Source organism: Gymnodraco acuticeps, unplaced genomic scaffold (genome assembly GCF_902827175.1).
Source record: "Gymnodraco acuticeps unplaced genomic scaffold, fGymAcu1.1, whole genome shotgun sequence".
NCBI classification, from domain to species: Eukaryota; Metazoa; Chordata; class Actinopteri; order Perciformes; family Bathydraconidae; genus Gymnodraco; species Gymnodraco acuticeps.
In genome coordinates, this window is record NW_022991632.1 from 2,822,208 (window position 1) to 2,842,418 (window position 20,211).

Consider the following 20,211-nt stretch of genomic DNA (forward strand, 5'->3'; position numbering starts at 1 on the left):
GATTGAGACCTGTATTATACTTAAAGTATGATTGAGACCTGTATTATACTTAAAGTATGATTGAGACCTGTATTATACTTAAAGTATGATTGAGACCTGTATTATACTTAATGTATGATTGAGACCTGTATTATACTTAATGTATGATTGAGACCTGTATTATACTTAATGTATGATTGAGACCTGTATTATACTTTAAGTATGATTGAGACCTGTATTATACTTAATGTATGATTGAGACCTGTATTATACTTAATGTATGATTGAGACCTGTATTATACTTAATGTATGATTGAGACCTGTATTATACTTAATGTATGATTGAGATCTGTATTATACTTAAAGTATGATTGAGACCTGTATTATACTTAATGTATGATTGAGACCTGTATTATACTTAAAGTATGATTGAGACCTGTATTATACTTAAAGTATGATTGAGACCTGTATTATACTTAAAGTATGATTGAGACCTGTATTATACTTAAAGTATGATTGAGACCTGTATTATACTTAAAGTATGATTGAGACCTGTATTATACTTAATGTATGATTGAGACCTGTATTATACTTAAAGTATGATTGAGACCTGTATTATACTTAAAGTATGATTGAGACCTGTATTATACTTAAAGTATGATTGAGACCTGTATTATACTTAAAGTATGATTGAGACCTGTATTATACTTAAAGTATGATTGAGACCTGTATTATACTTAATGTATGATTGAGACCTGTATTATACTTAAAGTATGATTGAGACCTGTATTATACTTAAAGTATGATTGAGACCTGTATTATACTTAATGTATGATTGAGACCTGTATTATACTTAAAGTATGATTGAGACCTGTATTATACTTAAAGTATGATTGAGACCTGTATTATACTTAAAGTATGATTGAGACCTGTATTATACTTAAAGTATGATTGAGACCTGTATTATACTTAAAGTATGATTGAGACCTGTATTATACTTAATGTATGATTGAGACCTGTATTATACTTAATGTATGATTGAGACCTGTATTATACTTAAAGTATGATTGAGACCTGTATGACCTATTCTCATCAGAGAAATGACATTTTCCTCCCTTCTTTTAAACCCCACATACCTTTGAATTTTATAAAGATGTCTTCCTGTATCCCAATGATCTTGCAGCAGTCTTTCAAAATACTTTTCGCAGGATGACTATCACTGTGCCCCTGAAGGTTTACCCAGAATGCCAACATTAACTTCACTCTTCTTATCCTTAAAGGCATTTCTCCCATTTCCACCTGTATTGCTGATACTGGAGATGTTTTAAAAGCTCCACTACAAATTCTCAGGGCCTGAGCTTGTAGGGACATCCAGCTTTTTAAGGTTTGATTCTGCTGCTGCCATGAACGCTATACACCCATAATCGAATACAGGTCTCATGAGTGCCCAATATATATTCAGAAGTGATGACCTACTCGCTCCCCACTCCTGCCCCGCCAAACACCGAAGTACATTGTTGACCTTTTTACATTTATTTTGAACTTTTCCTATATGACTGCTCCATGTTAGCTTTCCGTCAAACCAAACACCAAGAAATCTTATTGTATTAACCTGTTCAAGAGGTTGCTCATACAATTTTAACCATATAGGAGCAATGTTATGCCGTTTTGTAAAACAAATGACCTGCGTCTTAGCTACTGACAGTTTGAATCCCCATGTATTTGTCCATTTCTCCACTTCAACTATTGCAGCTTGTGTTTTCTTTCCAACATGTGCTACATTGCAGCCTTTTGCCCACAAAGCCCCATCATCTGCATACAAAGATTTCCCCACACTTGGATGAACTTGATTAAAAATGTAATGCATCATTATATTGAACAGCAACGGACTACACACACTACCTTGCGGAGTACCATTTTCCACAGCATAAACACTTGAATATTCTGCACCTACTCTTACTTGTATTTTCCTGTCCAGTAAAACATTCATAACCCAATTATATGCTTTACCACCAATTCCCAATGATTTGAACTTGATTAGTAGACCTTCCTTCCAGAGCATGTCATAAGCCTTTTCAATATCAAAGAAGACTGCAATCACTACTTCCTTGTTGGTCTGTGCTTTCCTGATGTCTGATTCTAAGCACAATATAGAATCCATTGTATTCCGACCCCTCTGGAACCCACTTTGATATGGGGACAACAGAGCTTTACTTTCTAAGATATATGTTAACCTTTCTGTAACCATTCTCTCCATGATTTTGCATAAATGAGATGTCAGGGCAATAGGCCTGTAGCTAGATGGATCTGAAGGGTCTTTCCCTGGCTTCAGGATGGGCACTATTATCGCTTGTTTCCACTCTGAAGGAAGTTGGCCAGAATCCCACACCCTATTAAACAACCTTAACACAATGACTAGAGAGTTATCTGTCATGTGTTCCAGCATTTTGTAACAAACACCATCTTTCCCAGGAGTGGTTTGGCGAGCACTAATAATTGCTCTTCTCAACTCAAACATACTAAAATGCAGGTCCAACTGATCTCCTAACGCTTCTACTCTATCCAATATTCTCGTGTTTTCCATTCGTGTATTATTTCTGCACTGCCTGGCTTCCTCTGTAAGGTTATCTGAACTATGAACTTTCCTAAATGTTTGAGCTAGAAGTTCCGCCTTTCCTACGTTTGTGACAGCCATTTTGTCCCCTCTGCTCAAAACTGGCAACTCATAATTCCTTCGACTTCCCCCCATTCTCCTAATCATGCCCCAAACATCTGCAAGCTGTACTTCTCTTCCAATACTATTGCAATATTGCCTCCAAAAAGTGTGTTTTTGCGTTCTTATAGTTCTCCTCACTATAGCCTGGGCCCTTTTATCCTGATTCAAAGCTTCCTGAGAATGGAGTTGTTTGAGTTGCCTGAATGCTTTATTCCTGTCTTTAATTGATTTACTACATTCACCATTCCACCAGGGTACACTCTTGGTGCGCCTAACTCCTGCACTTTCCGGAATTGTTTCTTTATCTGAATGAATGATAACCTTAACCAGATCATCATTGCATTTATTTATATCATCATCCTTTTCCTCTTGAAGTGTTTTACATCTAAACTTACAACTTGGAAGGCATCCCAATGAGCCTTTCCCAATTTCCATCTAGGAATTTTCTTTTCCTTTTCAAACCTTATGTTGGTCCCAACTTTAGTCATTACCGGATAATGATCGCTGCCCACTGTAGTATGCTTTACCACATTCCATGTACTTATACCTGCTAAAGCACTAGATACAAATGTCAGATCGAGTACTGTTTCTATATTCTTCGTGCAATTATATCGTGTTCCTTCTCCAGTGTTAATGCACACTAGCCCGAGGTCATCTATAAATTCCTCAACTACTGCACCATTTGCATCTGTGCTACTGCTTCCCCATAGCGAGCTATGTGAATTAAAACCCCCACACCATATTACTTTGTCTTGCAGTGAACCCCCAGCATCCTCTAATATACTTTGATCTAATTTCCCACATTATAATAATTGACTATATCTATAGGTCCTCTATCATTCCATACCCTTATAACTATTGCTTCATGATCTGTACTTACATGCATAACTTTGTAACTTATCCCACTCTGTATGAATGTTGCAACTCCTCCCCCTCTGCCAGAGTCCCTATCTCGTCTAACTGCAGTTTATCCCTTCACAATAAAATCCAGTTGTGCTTTCAGCCATGTTTCCTGAATACAAAGAACATTAGGTTTCTCTCCAGGTTGTCAATATATGTTTTGAACTCTTGTCCATTTGCAATTAAACTTCTAGCATTCCACTGCAGTACAATTACCACCATCAGGATGATCCAGTCCATGTCTGAGGTTGTTGGACGTCATCATTTAGGATATCTTTCACGTGTCCCCAGTGCATCCCTTTCACATCAAGGTACTTTTCAGCTGATTTGACAATTATTTTTGATTCTTTCATTCCGGCTTGTAGTCTGCGCTGAACAGTTGATCATCTCTGCCATAAACAGTACAAACTCTCTTTTACTCACTATCAGAGTGTCCTCCTTCAACTTAACTTCCTGCCTCGTCACTTCCCTCTGCCATCTCTCGTCCAGTCACAGTCCAGTGTTGCCACCACCCCCTCTACCGCTCTACCGTAGACCGGAAGTTTACAAGCGCACGCTCAATGAACCGGAAATGGAAATACGTCATCCCGTGCAACTAGCCTATTGTAGTGGATTAAATATTAACACATGTGAGTGTGAAGGTCCAGAGTCTGAGACCCGCCCCCTGCTTCCTGTCTGTTGCTCAGCAACATGGAAATGTTCCACTCTGACACAACGTCTGTTTCCTTCTCATCATTACTCTTCTTTCCTGAGAAGTGATCAACGTTTCTGGGAGTGGACAGACTTTGTCACTAAGATGGAGTTGTAGAGATATAAAACTTGAATTGTGTGAATTTAAAGATTAAGTTCCTGTTTTAAGGTCCAAGCAAGGGGGGGTGTCTTTGTTTGTGTCACCAAATCTACTTTCAGTCTTTTTGCATATTTTTTAACACTTTTTCTGTATTTATGTGATCGTTCTAAGTCTGTTTTGATCCCCTTTAAGTCTGTTTGATTTATAAGTGGTTGCTTTGTGTATGTTTTAGTACTTCCTCCTCTCCTTGCAGTAATTCAGCTTCTCTCTGATGTTTCTTTAGTCATTTGATCAAGGACGTGGGAAGGGGGGGGGGGGGGTGCTGAGGGGGCTGCAGCACCCCCACCTGTTGGTGGAGAGTTGTAACTGCAACGCCAAAAAGTTCACTAATCAAATCAATACAAAAGTTTTATTTTGAGTATGTTTGAGTTAGCATTTTAGTGTAAGCAGTCTCTAAAAAGCTTCACTATAAGAGAAAGTGATAATGCAGTGTGCTTCTTCTATTGCTCTGCTATAGAAAAGAAGCTCGTCAGCGCAAGATCAGGGATGGGAGTTTTGTGAAAGCACGGTATAAGAACTGGCGAAAGGCAGAGGAAACATTTAGGGAGCATGAGAAGTCCCATCAACACACAGGCCGTCAACAAACTGGCAGCATGAAAACGAACACCGATGAATGCGCTGCTCTCACAAGCTGTTGCTAAAGACCAAATGACTGCATTTAGTGTGACGTTATTATACCGGACCCTCCCTCCACGCAGGTCACGCAGACTGCGTGGGGCCTCATTTTGTGGAGGGAGCCTCATCTGAAGCGCAAACGCAGTGTAAACGCCACAGTTTTGCCGCTGCGAGGCACCCGCACCCCCCACCCCGCACCCCCAACTCTGACTGACTTCCCGCGTCCCTGCATTTGATGTTTCTTTTTGGTTGTTTGAAGTATATTTTAATCTGTTTGCATTTCCTTGTGGTCATGTTTGGTTGTTTAAAGTAATGTGTATATCATTAGCTAGAACTAGCTAGATCTGATAGATTTGGACATAAACAGGAGTGAAGTCTAACCGGACGGGAGAGAGAGATCAGATCCGCTGCTGCTGACGGAGAACACGCAGCTCTGCATGATCACAGCTCCGCCGCTGTGACGGACCGTTGAGTGGAGCAAAATTAAATACACTAAGAGTTAGACCTAACACACTTAGATAGTTTATCTACTCTGGAACTAGCTAAACTAGTTAAGAATATATTTATTCTTTACTGTCGGGTCACTTATTACAGGTTCAGCGAGTTGCACGAGACTGACGGGCTGTCAGGAGAGGGAGAGGAAAAGAGAGCACCCCGTTTATTTTCCCATGTTATTATCCAGAGTTTCTGTAAACCTTTGAAAAAAGTAGTTAATCTACTATTAGTAGTTTGTTTAAATCCATTAATTATGTTTGTTTTTTTCATTAGCATAAAATAAATCTCACGTACCCCATGCAGTACTGCAACGTACCCCTAGGGGTCCGCGTACCCCCATTTGAGAACCACTGGTCTGGATTATTCTTTTTTTAAGAGCGGTTTAATGACTGCAGTTTTCAGAGCCTGTGGAAAAACACCTGAGTGAAGAGACTTGTTTACTATGTGAAGTAGATCTGAGGCCATGCAAGGAAAAACATCTTAGGCAATAATATCAAGGCAGCAGGAGGAGGATTTCAGAAGTTGAATAATGTCCTCTAGGTTTTTATCATTAATCTGATGGAACTGTGTCATGGTGTTTGTATTGATTTTAGGTGGACACAGAGACAACACATCTGCTGTACCTGATGCAGAGGTACTGACTGCTCGTCTGATTTTCTGAATGTTATCAATGAAGAAGGCATAAGCGCGCCGCATTTTCGGCTCAGTTGAGGCACCCTCCACAAGGTGAGGCCCCACGCAGTCTGCATGATCAGCCTGTAGGGATGGACGGCCCTGGGTGGATTGGATGATTGAAGTCTGATAAATAAAGACATATTGGCAGCAATTCATTTTTTAACAATTGATTAATTTAACCTGTTAAGCCCCAAGCCTGTTTTTCAGGTCTCAGGCTCGAAAATGACATTTCCAGAACAAATGAACAGATCTTCACTATGGAAACAAACAAGAGACAGAAGTATTTGAATTTTATTAGACACCGAATTTATAGCATTGGAAATAATTACTTTGAAAATCATGTATCTGAATGTTTTTGCCCCAAATTTACCTGTGAAATAAAAATGTAAAAATTGAAGTGAAAAAAATTCGAATGTTCAAATTCAGATCCCAAAAATTCAAGTGAAAAAAATTCGGTGTATAAAATTCGATGTCCAAAATTGCGATGCAGCATCATCCGGGCTACTCAGACAGGATAAGCAATCGAGCCCTAATGCAATCAAACCGACTTCTGGCCTATCAGAGCACGGCTTTGTCAGTCATGTGATCACAACATTTTGTTCAAAGTCTCAAAATAGTAGGACATGCTGTCATAATTACCCAGAGTCCGAAGTGACACCTTTGCAATGTTAAAGCTGTTAGATAAATGTAGTGACGTAAAAACTAAAGTATTCAAGATAGTGTAGTGGAAACGAGATAATATTATTTATTTTTTTAAATGTTACTAAAACAAAATCTCTTGTTTTGGACTGACAGTAATGATCCAAGAAATAGTAGATAAATAAATACACACATCGATCTGTGTGCATTTGTTGTGGATGGAACACAACAAATGGTGCTCTTACCTGTGATGCCTCCTCCAAACATTATAACCAGACTGTATCATTCAAACTATAAGTAACAGTTCTAGCTACTTGACTTTAGACAAAGAATTCAAAAGACAAAATCAACACAATTTATTGAAAGACCAATCTTTATTTTACGGTGCCTCTCCTTTGTTTGTATTATTAAACCCTTTCAATCTAAAAAACTGAGCAACTCAATAGTTAACTTTATATTTCTTATTGTCCAAAGCATCTGTTACACTATTTGTTCCCCTCTCATATTCACAGGATGGATGATTAGAGACTTTGGAGACCTCAGCTTTATGAACGTCCTGTCTGTTGGTTTGGCCGGAGAGGGCTGAGGGCCTGAGGGAGGAGAACCTGCACCAGCTGCACCTACAGAACTTAGCCCATGCTGGGCATAGCTGTTACCACCTGCACAGGCCTGTCACTTTATTTGACAAAATGTGTTTACTTAATCAATTAATAGATTGACATTTAGTGTAACTTATGTATATTATTTTGTTTTTATTTTTTAAAAATGGTGATGGTTCATGCTTGATAACATTTAGTTCACATTTCAATAAATTGTATTTGCACTCCTTTTGTCCGTTATTCTTGCTGAAAATGTTAGATTACACATTCACATCTGACTGAAGATTGGCACCATTTATTTATGACGTTGCAAACTCTGCGGTACAAGGCACAAGTGATGTGAAGCTCATAAAGTGAGGCAAATGCATTTGATCAGCTGACTTTTTCTTTGCCAAACTTTATAGGCCTGACAATAATCACACCGTCTCTGAGGTGCAACGTAAAACACAAAACAACACACAAATGAAGTTCCTGTTAGACTACAAAACTATTCAGTGTGCAGGTCTTTGTGTTACAATATAAATGTCTCTTAATGTCCTGTACTGCTCTTAAATCTCATCAGCTTCTCCTTTCCCTCTTGGATGTTCTTCTGGACCCTCAGAGAAAGAGAACATGGTGAAGCAGTCCTGTCTGACAGAAATATCAAAAAACATATTATTGCAGAGCAAGTGTGTTATTTAAGATAGAGGTGTGTTTGTTTCTTCAGGGGCTATAAATATAATGATTTTTTTATTTGAATGTGTTTTTTAAATCCAACAGTGTACTGCAAAGATAATCAGGTTATGAATAAACCGTTCTAAATTCATCAACATTGAAATAAATGTATTATTAAAATAATATTTAACTGTTATCAAAACTTAGTGCAACTGTAGAAGCTTGCTCTGTCCGGTTGTCTCACTGAAAGACAAAGGGTCGCAGCTCTCACTATGTTCAATAATATTTGCCTTAAATACATTGAAATGTGAAAGTTGAACAAAAAAGTGATGTTGCTTGGTAAAATGTAAATGTAACCTTTTTCTAAGAAAGTACACTCAACATCACTGATGTGCAGGTGATCTAGTATTCAGCCATGTTTAATGGCATGTATATTAGTGTGTTGGAGTCATTACTTTATGCATTCTTTGCAAAGTATGAAAAATGTGTACCTTGGAATCTGTGCTGAAGTTCTCTGCTGGCAGGAGTCTGTCTCTCCTCCTCTGGTCCAGCCTGTCTGGATCACCTTAAGGAGACTTTGAACAAACAGATGTAAAGTTACATGCGTGAGTTACAGACTTCTTTACATGCAAACAACTTTTTATCTTCTTTTAAAAACAGATCATAATCTTATTGTTATACTTAAGAAATTGCTGGATATCACAGTCCTTATACTGTATCAGTTTGATTGAGTATTATTGTGTAGGTCCTTTTTGTAGAGGAAACTTCTGTGTAGCTATGCAGTGGGAGTCACCGACTCAGGAAGGAGACACGGGAAGAGCAGTAGCTTTGATGTCAAACACATGATGGTTTATTTGGAGTTAACGGCCGGAGGATTCACATCACAAGTCCAAGAGTCAGAGGTTCTGACTTCACGGTAGAGTTGCCACGTCAATTCTGGAGAGCCTCTCTCTTGCCAGCCCATCTAACTGGTTTCGCAGAGAGTAAACAACATATTTGAGGAGATAGCCTAAACAGTGTGGGAACACAGAGCTACTTGCCTCGGACACTTATGACCTCGAAGATTTTACCTTGGAGTCCACAAATACAGAGAAGGAAGTGTCCCAGTGTACCCACAACACAGACCATCTGTGACCCAGTATTGACCGGTCACAGAATGGGAACAATAACATTATTGGCTAAGCCGCCTGTGTCCTTAAAGAAGGTAAACAGACATCGAGGTTTGTCCTGTATGTTACTAATTGGCGTCTTATGATAATTATTTCCACAACAGTCCTCTCTTTTTATCATTTATGATAACCTAAAAACATTAGTCTAATAATAATTTGGTCAATAATTAACTCAATAGGCGTCTCCAGGTTCGAGTGTGGTCTCACCTTACATCAATTATATCACAAAGTGGAATAAGATTGAAACATCCAATCACAATGATTGATACAGCCAATCATAATAGGAAAAATCATCTCTCATCAGTGTTTGATCATCTTTTGTCAAAAGCATAATAATGAACACATATAAAACACAGGTGCACAATGGCTAAATATTTGTTTTAAACTAATATCTTTTATCATTTACCATTAGTTAATTTCATTCATCAAACTATAAAATCAAAACCAGCTTGCCGCTTTAAAGATTTACTTCAAGGCAATCACTAGTCAAAAGCATTTTAAAACTCAGGATCGTAAGAGATCCAGCTAAACATTCACAGTTAGAGTATAGAATTCACACTGGTGATTTGATCAATCTGTAATCTGCAAAAGTGCAGTGTCCTCAATTTTAGGATTACTTTTACGTTTACTTAAATACGCTTTAGTCAAGAGTAAGGCACTTAGTGAAATCAATACATTCATTTTAGTCAAGTACATTGTTCAAAATCTGAAAAGGAAAAGTTAGGCAAATATTCAAAGACTTTTGTAAAAACCTGGAAAGGAAGGATTAAACATTTTTAAACCTTGAATTATTACATTTGTAAATGCTACCACTGATCTGTACCAAATTAAGTCTATCAAGTATTCCTATTAGCCATACTTACCTGATCTACTTATGGTACTTGGAAAGGATTCTTCTGTGTTTATCTAATGTTGAGAATATCAATTTCTTTAAATTATACTTCTCTAATTTGAGGATCAAATATGCTACATAATTGTTATATGAAATATTATAAATATTTGTTTTGGGCCAAAACTGAAATGAATCCAGTACTTGAAACATCATTGTAGGTCTTTCTATGCATGGATAATACATTAAAGAGTAGTGTTGTTAAGCCTGATTGCTGGATTCAAATCCACTAGAGTGCATGTACCTATCCAGAGGGGAGCCAGAACTTGATAGAGCTTGTCGCCGCACAACCAAACGTAATCTTGTGGCGAGCTAAACCCCACATCACTGGGCCAGGCCAGTTGTATTGCTCACGGTTGCGTTGTCGTTTTCCCAGGCGAGCCGTCATCACGAGGTGGGAATGCTCCATGGGGTGTGTGTGTGTATTCCTTCGGTCGATTTTGTGACACGGACAGTCAGACTCTGCACACCGGTAACACAAACGAGGAACCAGAGGGCATATGGAACCGCTCAGCTGGCACTCGCTCGTGATACCTTGTGTGTAGTGTGTTTTGCTGTATGTAGTGCAAGTGTGGTGCAAGTTGGTGATTAGGACACATCACTTGTTGTCATCTACTTTTGTTGGTGACTAGGACACGTCACTTGTTGTCATCTACTTTTGTTGGTGACTAGGACCTTGCAGTGGCTGGCGTGGACCCACGTAGCTCTCTCTCTGACCCTTGGCCTTCAGAGCTCTCCTAGTTATTGGGTTAACACTTGATAGGGATGTTTTCCTGAGTGCAGACAACTCAAGGTAATGGATTAGCACATTATCATTTAAATACAAAAATAGGATAGGCCCCTCAGAATTATTTGGGAGCCTTCCTGAGACATGCACATGCATAAATGTAAGGTTTGTGTTAGTCATTTAACATGCAAGAATCATAAACTCATCAGTCCAAAGTAGAGAAATGTTATTGTAATTTAAAGGTGAGCTAGTCCCTGCGAATATCACTCCTTCTCAATGATTCTAAATGTTATATTAATTCAACATTTACCGTTTGATAACATATTAGTTTATCAGAAATATTTTCCTCTTCCATAAAACAGGTTTGAGAAATAAATCAAAACACTTGCACATTAATTAAATACATTTCACATTTAGCTCGAGCTGGGTTCAATACTTTTCTTTATGGTATTTAAAATTGGGCTCGAGTAGAACCCCTGGATTTGGCTTGCAACACAAAGTGATACTGATCTCTGTAGGACTTGGAAGTGTTATGATTCAAAGTGCCTGTGAAAAAGAGGCCCTTGGAAAACAACACCTATTTTGTAACTGTAATTACTTATTTTAAAGAAATTGCAACATTATACTTTTAAAGAATTGATCAATTAATTTAACACATTTATTATGCACACAATAAAAACTTCAACAAATATATTGATCCTGGCTTAACCAGCAACCTTTACTCTGTTGTTCATAAGCTCGGTTTCAGAAAACTTGTCAGTAGTTTAACAACTATTTTAATTTTAGTATTGTCTATAGAGACCAATTGGTTGATACTAGAAATAATTTGGAGCAGTTTAATCAAGAATGTTAAACTATTTTTTAAAACTGTAATTGAACTTCAACTTATATTAATTACCTGATTCCAGTGGCCAGTTGGAACAGAATAATTAACACAGTTTCCATTTTGCTGCAACAGCGCAAAAGTTTTCAACAACAATTAGTATTATGTCTGAGTCTAGTTCTGTCTTATCTGCTTTGTTTCGGAATGTGTTCAATACATTACGTTTTTATTCATTATTACTATACAATACATAGATTAAGAATAAATGAAACAAATAATACAACATTGACCTAAAACCAGATTTTGCAACCCTGATCTCCTCAGGCAAGTCTCTGAGGGTCTCGGGGCGCAGGACGGGCATAGGGTTTATACAAGGTCACAAAGATATCTTAACATATCAGCAATACCATTTAAGAATGGATTATTAAAGCAATATAATCTTCTTTTCTTCTTACACCTAGCGCTCACCCTGAACAGTGTGCTTCTTGTTTACATTTTCCCCTGCACTCAGAGGCAGGACATAAAAACACTTTTTATTTTTCTCAGGTCATTTACTTTTGGTGAGATAACTACAGTTTAGTTCATTTTACCCTGTCTATGGACTGATTCATTATTGTTACAAAACATACACAAGACGGCGGGACAAACCAATATAGACCCCCATACAAACAATCAGACAAACAAAACATGAACTCTTAATAAACACCAGCGCGACAGCAAAGCTCATCCAGCTCAATTTAGTCCGGATTTTAGAGATCTTAGAGGGGGTGGGAATTCTCTCCAGTGCGGCGTCTTCTCACGCCTCACCCTTGTATACAAGTTATTTATCGGTGCCTGAAAGCCGTCCAAGAACGATAACTAGCTTATCCTCTTGCGACAACCACTAGGCTATTTGTTTCTAGTGGCGCTGTGCCCCCCCGATCGGAGCCCACAGACTTTTCCCCTGCCCTTTCTCTCCAAACAACAGCTCAGTTGACTGTAGTCCGTACGACCAGCCGATATACACTTGCTATCGAGTTCACCTCAAGGTGAAACACAGTTTGCCTATGCTTGCTTGCCACTACACACCTCTGATCAATTAGCCTATATTTTTATGTATGCACTCCTGACCGCCACCTGCTCCAGAGAGCCGTAGCGCATCGGGTGATGCACGCACTTCGCGCTGGCCCGTCTAACCATGAGAAAAGCGGTCCTAAACAACGAGTGCTTTTAGACCGTCCCGTTTGAAGGACGGTGGTGCCGTGAGTTAAAACCTATAGGCAATAAGCTGTGACTTTCTCCCTCTCAGCCTGTACTGCTCCAGCCCCACACACACACGGTGAGGTTTTACACACACACGCAAGGCTGCAGCTGGAGCCGTGTTTTTACAGAGAGGTGATAGCAGCAAATATCTTTGGCTGCTTATTTTCAACTGCTGTGCTTAGCCACTAAGACCCCCAAAATCCGGCGATTTGTCCAATACAAATCTTTTACATTGCTTTCAATTCACACAGAAGCTCCACTTCACTGATGCTCTTTCTTTAAGGTATCTCTAAACATGAGCTGTGTATGCCTGTATGGCACTTCCGTCCCGAGCAGCACACACAGAGGAAATAAGCCAGGACTGAGTCCCCAGACACTGATTCCCTGGGTTTATCATCCCCAAATGTTCATTAACCAAAAGGAAACGCAGCCGATCAGTTTCACAGGTAATTTTAGGATACCGTCAATCACAGATTCTGATAAGGCAATGTCCAAAGTAGATTTGAAAATCACACTTACCACAATCTGAAGATCTGTTGGCATCCTGCCGACAACACCAATTTGTAGTGGAAACTTCTGTGTAGCTATGCAGTGGGAGTCACCGACTCAGGAAGGAGACACGGGAAGAGCAGTAGCTTTGATGTCAAACACATGATGGTTTATTTGGAGTTAACGGCCGGAGGATTCACATCACAAGTCCAAGAGTCAGAGGTTCTGACTTCACGGTAGAGTTGCCACGTCAATTCTGGAGAGCCTCTCTCTTGCCAGCCCATCTAACTGGTTTCGCAGAGAGTAAACAACATATTTGAGGAGATAGCCTAAACAGTGTGGGAACACAGAGCTACTTGCCTCGGACACTTATGACCTCGAAGATTTTACCTTGGAGTCCACAAATACAGAGAAGGAAGTGTCCCAGTGTACCCACAACACAGACCATCTGTATCCCAGTATTGACCGGTCACAGAATGGGAACAATAACATTATTGGCTAAGCCGCCTGTGTCCTTAAAGAAGGTAAACAGACATCGAGGTGTGTCCTGTATGTTACTAATTGGCGTCTTATGATAATTATTTCCACAACACTTTTTATTTTACTGTTACTTTGGATGAGGTTTTCATGAGTCAGTCAAATTAATTTGTTTTCAAATGCCATATGCATATGTGTCACACACGTAAGGGTAAGACACAAACCTATTGAACAAATGCAATGCAATGGATAAGCTTAATGTTCACTGAAGTCACAGATAACGTCATATCTAATATTTAAACAAATCATTTCCTTGTCACTAAAGCATTGACTATGCTATTCATCGTCCTTAAATGCAGGCATTAAGTTACATGTTCCGTTCTACAGCCACGATAAGGTTGTTTCTCAAGTGTGATGATAATACAATTAAAAGAGGCATTGGTAATAATATTAAAAACGACAATGTTTGTGTCGTTCGTCGGATAGGCGGTTAGCTGCAATAAATAACTCCAGTTCAACAAACCATATTACAATATCTAAGGGAGCGTTATTTCTGGACCATCTTGAAATGTGACGTTCATATTTTAAAGATACACACATTTCATTGTGAGGTTGATTTAATATACATTAAGCCTCTCTTCAACAATACGTTGACGTTAGCTAGTCTATTTTATGCTATAGCGAATTTAAACGAACCTTAACAATGCATACAGTAACCTAACTAGCAAACTAACTATCTAACGTACAAGGATGACCTTATTTTAGCAACCTCGCACAGAAGCCTTTTGGTATACAGTAGCATCCCACTTAATGTTTTACACTCTTGGATGCTACGCATAGCATCGTTAGCACAGATGGAGCTACGATTGCTCAAATGCTAACCCAACTCTAAACATTCATTAACGTTAGCTTAATAAAAACACCAGTAACATAACATAAAGTACGCAGGGTTGACTTACCGAAGAAACTGCATTCATGGACGGTCTGTTTCAACCGCAGATAAATCCTATATTTGCAGGACGAATAGTCCACCAGGAGCCAACACAACAAACACGGCCGAGTTCAAGTAGTGTTCTCCTCATGAGCTGAGCCGCTGTAGCATCACGGAGCCAATGGAGCTAACGGAGCTAGCAGTGAGACAGAGGAGCCAGGAGAAGCAGTCCTGTTGTCATGAAGGGGGAATCTAACTACAGAATATGTTTTTGTGGATCCAGGCTAGAAACATGTTCATTTACTGATGTTAAGTTGGACATTTTAACATAGGGTATACGGGAATTGCTCCCATCTGCATCCATCGCCGACAGTTTGCAGCATTGGGCTTCACCGCACTGTCCCCCAGAAGTCGGGTTGATTGCATTCGGGATCGATTGCTTATCCTGTCTGAGTAGCCCGGATGATGCTGCATCGCAATTTTTGACGTCGAATTCTATACACCGAATTTTTTTACATTGAATTTTAAACACCGAAATATTTGACGTAGAATTTTTTTCACTTGAATTTGAACATTTTAATTTCACATAGGTAAATTCGGAGCAAAAAAAATTCAGATACATAATTTTCAAAGTAATTATTTTCAATGCTATAAATTCGGTGTCTGATCAAATTCAAATACTTCTGTCTCTTGTTTGCTTCCATAAAGTACACCTCAAATACATCACTACACAACCTGGGGTATTTGAAGATAAGGGAATGACATGTTTATAATATGCTGCGAAACACAACAAATATGCAGGGTTACGAGTCTGTTTCTAAGGCCATTTATTTTATCAAGAGAATAGAATCAAACTGAAAACATCGTAAATATGTTCCAGATACATGAAGCAGATTAATGAACAGTGAAACTCGCTCATGGACTTTAAGGTGAATACTTTAAGAAAAGGTTTTCCCACACTCTTTGTAGGAGCCATTTTATGGGTGTTGTTGGTGTCTCAGTTTACCTTATTTATATGAATAGTGTCATATTATTTTGAACACTTGGTGGCGGGGTGTATAAAAGGAGTCATAGGTGACACAGGAGGAAGAGCATACCGATTCTACCAGATGGCCAGCCCAGCCAGCCCAAGCAGATGCTCATACTACAACTATTGACACCGTGTACTTGGTATGTAAAGCAATAAAACATCATTCTAAAACTGCAGCAAAAGACCGGAACTTCATATGTTTGTGTCTGCGTCAGGATCACTCTAAACCCTCCTGTGAAGTAATGGCAAAAAGATATAGGACACTGGAACATTTAAACTGCCATTACATTAAGTAGAATCGTACTCTATGAGTGTAACTGGACAATATAATAAATATATCTCATTGGATTAAGGATTGTTTTCACCGGACAAACAATTGGATTACTTCACAACCGACACCGTCATCCCGGATCAGCTGGACAACATGCCACAATCAGCTAGAGATTGTCACCACCTGCACTCATCAAGAGGCCGAGAGCCAAGGCAGGGAAAGCGGCCGGGTAAGAGCAGCATTAAAACTGGATCGTATATTGGATACATAAACTGCATTGGACAATGGCTTGGATTTAATGCTGCAATAATGTCAGCTGTGTGAAACAGCTGTCGGCAGACCGACAGCCAGAAAACGAAACTTAAAGGAACAGTGAACATTATGCCTGACAATTCTGACGTTACGTCAACAGATGGCGCTGTTGGGATGGGATCTGTAATGGAAAAAAGGATTACCCAACACAAGGCCAATAGAGTGGCGAAGTCCCTCCCCTTCCGGTGGAGCTCAATGGGACATTATTTTGAAAAAAATATGTATTGAAGTCAATGGAGAGAAAGATTATCTTTCGATCCCGTTTGAATTGTGCCACGAATTACACATATGATATTTGTCAATTTAAAAGATAATTTTGCAAGTAAAAAAAAATAATGTGTCTAAAACTGTGAACGGTCTCGCAGAACAACACACGTCACCAAGATGGCCGTCACTACTCAACAAAAGGATTGACTACCCTCACTATCACCACAATGAAACACGTCCAGAAGAATGTCATGCAAAGCTGCCTCTCTTAGTGAAGGAAAACAATTGTGACATCACTTACGCGACTCTGGGATTAGTAGTCTTTGTAGTTGCGTATTTTTCATAGTTATATATTTCAACAGTTGTACGACAAACTGTGACTTTTTTGACATGGAAATTATTTTTTCAGATTGACTAACATCATATGTGTAACTCATGGCACAATTCAAACGGGATCGAAAGATACGTTTCCTCTCTCCATTGACTTCAATACATTATTTTTCTGAAATAAGGTCCCATGGAGCGGAAGTAGATGGGCGTGACTTCGCCACTCTATAGATGGGAATTGTTTATTGTAAACTGTGAAAAAAACAAAATATGCTTAATTGCGGCTCCTACACTCTTAAAACCACTATAGTTGGTTATAGTAGTTTTTCTCCTGTGTGAATACGGTGATGTCTTTTGAGATGACTTGATCTAGTGAAAGTTGTCCCACACTCTTCACAGCTGTAAGGTTTTTCTCCAGTATGAATACGGTGATGTGATTTGAGAGCACTTGATGTAGTGAACGTTTTCCCACACTCTTCACAGCAGTACGGTTTTTCTCCAGTATGAATATGTTGATGTGATTTGAGAGCATCTGATTTACTGAAAGTTTTCCCACACTCTTCACAGCTGTACGGTTTTTCTCCTGTGTGAATACGCAGGTGGCGCTTTAAATGTCCAGATTCTGTAAAGGATTTGTCACATTGCTGACAGCTGTGACGTCTCTCTCTTCCTTTCGGTTTCTAGAACAGACGGACAGAGAAAGAGAGAAAGTCAATCTGAAAAGCATAAATACACAAGTTAACACAATAAAAACTCACTTAAAGTGGACCTATCATGCTATATTTGAACAATATATTGTAGGGCCATACCTATTGTTGAGATCTTCATAGTATTAAGTGAATACTTAAAACAAAAGTTAATTATAAATCATATATGATCAATCATATTCTTGTATGAACCCATAATGAGTGTTTCTTGATGGTTTTTGAATATGTATGAATGCTTACAATTTTAGTTGTTGCGGTTTGATAACTTTGCGTTTTAAAAAGAGGGTGTTGAGAGTTTCATAGTATGTTGAATACTTAAAACGAAAGTTAGTTATAATCAATTATATTCTTGTATAACTCACAATGAAAATGTTTCATATGTTATGTTTTTCTATATTTACAGTATAAACCAAGTGGTTTGTTAAGTTGAGTGTAAGATTTATAATGATTTATGGGTGTCAGTGATAAGAGAGTAGGCAGTTTCTTCCCTCTCCTCTCACAGCAGTACACAGGGAGGGGGGCTCCGGACTTAAGGAGAAATACATTGAGGCCTCAAAAAGGTGGTTATGTGATAGCCATAGAATATGTCTGGTCATGTCCTTTTTTACACAAACATGGGAAGGTGTGTCTTATGCCATAGCCAATAGAATATGTCCAGTCCTGTACATCAGTGGCCATGCCCAGGTTGTTTCATTGGTTGGGTATGGAGAAGGTGTTTGTTTGTAGCCTTTATCTAACCAGGTGAAAGCCCCTTGAGATCAAAAGATCTCTTTTTCAAGGGTGACCTGCAGGACATTAGTTACACATGTAACATAAAAACAACAGAACAACAATAAGGATGACATACAACATAATGTACAGTTTACAAACTCTATTTACAGAGACAGGTACCATGAGTATCAAACAGCATGTCACCCGTTTTTGGGGTTTCTATCCTGTTTTTTGTGCATAAAGAGACTGGCTTTTTGGGAGGGAGCGAGAGAGAGGGGTTCCCCTGGTATACTCTCTCGCGGTAGGCTCTGGCCCTCAGAGCTGGGTTAATAGCTCTTGGTAAGGTTCTCTCAGACATGGGAAATATCTCTCAAATTTCTTGGTTGAATGCTGAGTGAATTTCTTTGTTTGCTGAGTGGAATGATTTGATGGGAGATGTGTTTGTGAGTATTAGTACCCGCCACCTGTGAGGAATCTTCCTCCGAATTCATGCGGATAGGAATGTTTTTTTTTAATGTTATTCCTGCCGTCTGTGTCGGAAAAAAAGTATGAAATTGATTGGATGAAAATGAAAGTTTGAATGTGCTTTTTATTATCACCGGTCATTTATGAGGAAATGCCTCTAAATTCTATCGGGAGATTTAGAAATCACAACTGAATTGGGCAGTTGAAATTACAATTTTGGTAATAAATGTAAGGCTGTGAATTCAAGTTTCATATTTGAACATGATCACAACATGATAGGTTTAGTATGATTATAATGTGTTAAAGAGAGAAGGTAAAAACCCTGTATTAGTTTGGACTTATTTTACTTTCTTCAAATAAACTGATCCCAAATTTTGGATTTTGATAACTTAAAAGACACCTGTGCTCTCCTCTCCTGCTTCAAAGGTAAGACTGCACCCTGCCACACTCACACTTAGGTAGGGCCACACCTCATTTACTGATATCAAAATCCTTCTGGATCGCTTAAAACTGATTTAAGAGAGTTGTCTGAATTGAAACAGCAGTTAATTGAACCTGGTTCTTTGGGGAGTTAATAGAGGTGAGATCTTGCTGACATTGGTGGATCTGAGCCAAGCAGTAAACTTACATAAAATCAATAACTTCGGTCAGGTCAATTAGTAGGTCAGAGTAATTTCCCGGAATAAATTATCAGGACCTCACCGACTCTAAACACTAGAGCGATTATTTACACTATATAAAGTGTATAAATATAGTTTTTTTTTTTTTTCAAAATACCAAAAAGATCCTGCATTTTAGCCATGCCTCATTTAGCTCCATTTGCTCTTTCCAGGGCTGTTTTTGCAGGGGGCTGATTCTGTAAGCTGCAGCTGACCACGCCCCCCTGTAGCTGACCACGCCCGCTGCAGGAGAGAAGTAATGGGGCAGAAACCCTCCTTTTTACACAGCGGTCCAGACATAGACATCAAACGGCGACACATATTCAGTGTGCAGTTCCTTTGGCATTAGGGCAGGGATATCTAGATACTTCACAAGGTTTGACATAATGAATTGTGCTACTTTTAAAGCAAGGAGCGATGTTTTCAAATCTGTAATCAAAAAAGCTCCTCAAACACTATCGAAGCAGTTCCTGCCGTTGCTACGTTAGTTCAAACGGTAACAACGGACTATCTTTCTTAGCGGATGCATGTCAATTTAAAATCAATACATACAACGATTTTTTTAAATCAATAAAATACTTTTCTAAATCCATAAAAGCATTTTAATTAATATTGGGAGTCATAACGTTACTTTGTTGAGAATGTGGTCATTA

General features: G+C 38.8%; 1 pseudogene; it reads right to left on the bottom strand.

The window, feature by feature from the left end:
* The window catches only part of LOC117534144, a 117,537-nt pseudogene that overhangs the window by 41,625 nt on the left and 55,701 nt on the right, over positions 1–20,211 (bottom strand).